The following is a 6000-nucleotide window of genomic DNA, read 5'->3' on the forward strand; positions in this document are numbered from 1 at the left end:
TCGTCTCCTCATTCTCCCGTTAAAAACCTGATGTCATCTATCTGCTGCTCCAGATCCCTGACACAGTCTTCAAGGAGCTGCAACTGGTTGCACTTCATATAGATGTAGTTCCCTGGGAGACTCTGGGTTTCCCAGGACTCAAACATCCGGCATGAAGAACACACTGCGGTCATTTACTACGCTATGTACAGTAAGAGAGAGGGAAAAATGGAAGCTTACAGAAGCTTACCTGGAGCCAATGTCTATTCTGAGCTGAAGCATCTTTTGAGTCAAAGTCTGACACTCGCCTCCTCCCCGCAATAGCTGCAATATCTTGTGCTTTCTGTACTTTTATTTAAATTGTTGTGGCCTGCTCCTACCGCCGATTGGGCCTCCGGTGTAACATAACCATCTGTTCCCAGGCATGATCCCTTACCGTCTTTCTCCCTTACACTCTCAAATAGGGGTTTTAGGAATCGTTTTGGAGTTCACTGATGTCACTGGGAACCTGCCATGGACCCATCTGAGATGTGCGCTGTTTGGTGTAGGGATGGTTGCACCTAAGGCCTTCTCCACGCAGCACTGACTACATATTTTCTGAGGGCCCTTCCCACCTCCCTCAGACAAGCTGACAAGCCCAGCTTTGGTCTGCTCTCACGTGTACACAGGTTACGAAAACTTAAGAGTGATACTACGTTCAGTTTTTTGCAAGAAATTTGACAACACTGGCCTTTCCAGCCCAATGACCATATCTCTAGGCAAGTTCCTAATCACCCCGACCCACAAAGGAGAGACCTGATTGTCAATGCCAAGGATATGTTCTGTTGTAGGATATAACTTAACATCCCCATGCACACATTTAAAATCGCCCCACCCCTGCACCTTACACCAATATGAGCCTTCAGTAAGGATTGCCTTACGCTAGGAGAAAAGGGATAGTACATTCTTTGGAATACGGCTGTGGGGCTGTGTTATTACCATGAGCCTAAGCAATTACACAAAATCAAAACACAGGATTTCACATCATTCTTCAAAATATCAAATGTCCACAAATGCATCTATCACAATGAGATCAGAATGACATTGCACAACAAAGTCAATCAACAACTATTCATGTTCCAGGAGTCAGCACTTTTCTCCATCTCTCAAAATTAACTCACTGCTGAGCCAGCTCAGAGCATGTGCCTCCACAAACAGGCACCTTTTTAAGACACCCCGCCCATCAGTCAGGGGCCCTTCCTGAAAGTGGAAGCAACAAGAACACTATCTATCCCGGAGGGGGAAATACAAACCAATGTGCCCACACTGTGCATTCGCCTAACATGCAACCGATAAGCATAATGTCAGCACAGCCAGACAGGGACAACGAGACTTACGAGGCTACTGGGGCGGAGGAAGAAATTACATGTGGCGGACTTACTCGGCCACAGCTGGCTTCCCAACCCTCCAAAATTTGTGCAGTGATATTGGGCTGAAAGTTCCAGTGTCCATACCAGAGATGACAAAGAAACTGGTCAGGATAATGAATGACGTTGGAGTAAGTTGGGCCGGGGTGTGGGATGGGGAGGTGGAATCCAGCTTGGCTTGTCCCTGTGTGCTGTTCATTTGTGTTAATGATGCTGCTGAAGAAGCCTTGCAGTGAAATTCGATCTGCACTCACCCAGACTGATTCCAGCCAGGCTTTGATTACGGTAGCCATGTTGGATTTCTCTGACTGCCCAGACCTCAATGTTATAATCAGCTGGGAAATCTGTCATTCAGTAGTTTGCCAGTGAGTGGGTGAAATAAATCTGCTGTCATTCTTCTCGCCTCACTGACTCTCCAATTATTATCCCACAGTTGATCAGGCCATTAGTTTTGATTGCAGCTGGTTTTGGCAAAACAGTGCAGCGTAAAGCAGAACTAACCATCCCAGGGCTGCCCAAGTACCCCCTTATTTCCATTTACTTCCTACTGAAGCAGTGGGCCATGCATTGGGAGGATGAGAACAATGACGCTTAGGTAGCATGTGAGGCATATCATGCAGTGTTGATATCTCATAGCTTCAGCAACCTGGATTTGATTCTCAGTGTGTCCATCTGAAATTAGTATGTCCTCTCTGTTACCACTTGAGTTTCACACTGATGCTTTATTTTCCTTGCATCATGCAGATATGGTTCTGTAACTTGCCCCTCAGTATAATGAAGCAACAAAAGAATCAAAGGGTTTTTGATGGCATGTGTGAAGAGAATGGATCTGGGAATAATGGGACTACACTTTTGGGAGCTTGTATGGATCCAGTGGGCTGTATGGACTCATTATATGTTTTACTAAATAACAATTGCACAACTTCTGCTTTAATATTTAATTACTAACGTTTTTTCAGTGTAAAATTACTACAAATGATAACTATCTTCCTCATGTAGGGGGCACTGAGATGTCACTAACTAGGAACAGGTTGCTTTCAGATTTTTCAGGTGGGAGTGGTGGCTCTTGGCCATTGCATTATGGATATTTTGTGAATGTGTTTTCTTTCCCAGGAAACTAGTGCTGCAGTGCCTGTGATGTGGGAAAATAAACCTGGGGTCCAACTTAACACAATGATCAAGGAAGCACTCCAGAAGGAAAACGCTTCTTCCAGGCAAGGATGCAGTTTAACTTGGAGTCAGTATTGCAGGTGTTCAAACACTCAGCCAACTCCTGACAACTTCACTAAGATGGAGTAGTCTGAGCCTCTTCCTTGGGATGGAAAGGGAGATTCCATGAACTCCTGTCAATCAGAGCTATGTTGGTACTTGGCTACCCACTGAACAATGGATAGCATTGTCCAAGTGATGGCTGCGTGAAGCTATTTTGAAGTGAGGTCCAGTATTGCTCAGTCATGCACAATCTTCAGTGATGTGTCATCAATGCATTTAGGTAATTTTTCACATGAACATTGATTTAGATGAAGTAGATTGCTCAACCACTTGAACCTGCTCTGATATTCAATCACATTATGGATGATCTTATTGAAACCTTTATGTCCTCTTACTCTGTGTTCCTGGAAACTTTTCACTCTCTTCCTAAAATTAAATTATCAATTGATTTTGCTTCACAGCCCTTTGAGAGAAAAAAGGTTTATGAACCCCTGAGAGAAGAACAAATTAATCTTCAAATCTGTCCTAAATTGACAGCCCCTGATTTTTGAACAGTAACAATTTGTTCCAGATACTCCTAAAAGAGGAAACATCCTGTTGATAGCCATCCTGCCAAGATCACTCAGGAGCTGATGAACCACTCAATTTCCCTCTCAGTCTTCAAAACTCTAGTGTATATAGGCCTTGCCACTCTCACAAGAGGCCCTACACTTCAGAGAGCTGAATCCAGTAAAAAGGGATAAAAAGCACCGTTCCTCCTTCCAAGTAGCAAAGCTATTGGAGAGGAGTCTTAGGCTTTGGATTGAGCTACATTTGGAAAAGCATAGGCTTATTAGCAACTTTCAAGATGGCTTTGTGCAGCACACATTATGCCTTACTAAATAGACTGAGGTATTTGAAAAGGTGACAAAGATGATAGATGAGGGTAAAGCAGTAAAAGTTGTCTACATACATTTTAGGAAGACATTTAATAAGCACCTTCAGGTTAGCCTGATGATGAATATTAATTAATTCACTTTGTAAACCGGATACAAAATTAGTTAGCCATAAAAGATAGAACATAGCACTGGTAGAGCAATGGCCAGATTGGAGGTCTATGTAAATTGGTGTTCCACAGGAATCAGTATTGTGACCTCTGTTGTTTATGACATACAGCAAATGAGTTGGAGAAAAATACAGAGTGTCTGATTAGTAGGCTTGCAGATGGAAAAAGGAATTCAAAGCGCATTTGCAGTTACCGGATGTAATCTTACCAATGTTCCTTTCAACAGAAACGCAGAATGCTGAATTCAGAAAAGCTACCTGGACCTGATAGCTAAGCCACATGAAACAGATGGACTACACCACAGGTTATGAAAGAGGTAGCTTAAAGATTGTGGAGGCATTAGAAGTCATCTTTCAATAATCATTAGATTCTGGGATGGTTTTGGAGGACTAGAAAATACTTAATACTTTATTTATACTTTATACTTTATTGTCGCCAAACAATTGATACTAGAACGTAAAATCATCACAACGATATTTGATTCTGCACTTCACGTTCCATGGAGAACAAATCAATAGTAAATATTAAAAATTTAAAATTTAAATTATAAATAATAAATAGAAAATAGAAAAGGGAAAGTCAGTTAGTGCAAAAAAATACTGAGAGCCAGGTCTGGATATTTGGAGGGTATGGCCCAGATCCAGGTCAGGATCCGTTCAGCAGTCTTATCACAGTTGGAAAGAAGCTGTTTCCAAATCTGGCCATTCGAGTCTTCAAGCTCCTGAGCCTTCTCCTGGAGGGAAGAAGGACGAAAAGTGTGTTGGCTGAGTGGGTCGCGTCCTTGATTATCCTGGCAGCACTGCTCCGACATCATGCGGTGTACAGTGAGTCCAAGGACGGAAGATTGGTTTGTATGATGTACTGGGCTGTGTTCACAATCTTCTGCAGCTTCTTCCAGTCTTGGACAGGACAACTTCCATACCAGGTTGTGATGCACACTAGAAGAATGTTTTCTTAGGTGCATCTATAAAAATTAGTGAGAGTTTTAGGGGACAGGCCAAATTGTTTTAGCTTTCTCAGGAAGTAAAGGCGCTGGTAGGCCTTCTTGGCAGTGGACTCTGCTTGGTTAGACCAAGTCAAGTCATTTGTGATATTGACCTCAAGGAACTTAAAGCTTTTGACCTGATCCACTTGCGCACCACCGATGTAAATGGGGTTTTGCGGTCCGCTACTCCTTCCGAGGTCAACAACCAATTCCTTTGTCTTGCTGACGTTGAGGGATAGGTTATTGTCTTTGCACCATGCCACCAGGTTCTTAATTTCCTCTCTGTACTCAAACTCATCATTACCTGAGATACGGCCGACAGTTGTGGTGTCATCAGCAAACTTATATATTGAGTTTGATGGAAACTTGGCTACACAAACATGGGTGTACAGTGAGTACAGCAGGGGGCTGAGTACACAGCCTTGTGGGGCACCGGTGCTCAGAGTGATTGTAGAGAAGAGCTTGTCCCCTATTTTTACAGCCTGGGTCCTGTCTGTGAGGAAGTTGAAGATCCAACTTCAGATCTGAGTGCTAAGACCCAGGTTCTGGAGATTAGAAATCAGTTTATTTGTAATGGTGGTATTAAAGGCAGAGCTCTAGTCAATGGAAAGGAATCTTACATATGTGTCTTTATTCTCCAGGTGTTCTAAGGAGGAATGTAGGGCCAAAGAGATGGCATCTGCCATTGACCTGAAGTTCCGGTAGGCAAATTGCAGAGAGTTGAGGTTGACTGGTAGGCTGTAGTTGATGTGTGCCACAACCAATCACTCGAAGCAGGTCATAGCAATTGATGCCAGAGCCACAGGTCGATAGTCATTCAGGCATACCACCTTGCCCTTCTTTGGCACCAGGATTATCGTTGCCTTCTTAAAACACTAGGGGATCTTAGACTGAAGCAAGGAGCAGTTGAAGATGTCAGCAAACACTCCAGCTAGCTCGCTTGCACAGGCCAGGAAAACCCGTCCCGGGATGCCATCTGGGCCCGTCGCCTTCCTTGGATTCATCTTCAGGAAGGCCCTTCTAATGTCTTCCTCGGTGATGATGAATCTACTCTTGCAAAAATTGCAAATGTCAGTCTACTCTTTAAGAAGGAAGGGATGCAAAAGATAGGAAATTATAATCCAGTCAGCCTTTGGTGGCTGGCAAGGTGTTAAAGTCCATTCTTCAGGATGAGATTTTGGGGTACTTGGAGACATATGATAAAATAGGCCAAAATCATGCTGCTAAATAAGATATGAGCCCATGGTATTACAGGAAAGTTACAGGCATGGATAGAATTTTGGCTGACTAGCGGGAGGCAAAGAGTGGGAATGAAGAGGGCCTTTAGTGGTTGGCTGTCAGTGACTGCTGCTGTTCTGCGGGGGTTAGTGTTG

The sequence above is a fragment of the Mobula birostris genome, chromosome 26 (assembly GCF_030028105.1).
Source record: "Mobula birostris isolate sMobBir1 chromosome 26, sMobBir1.hap1, whole genome shotgun sequence".
Taxonomy (NCBI): Eukaryota; Metazoa; Chordata; class Chondrichthyes; order Myliobatiformes; family Myliobatidae; genus Mobula; species Mobula birostris.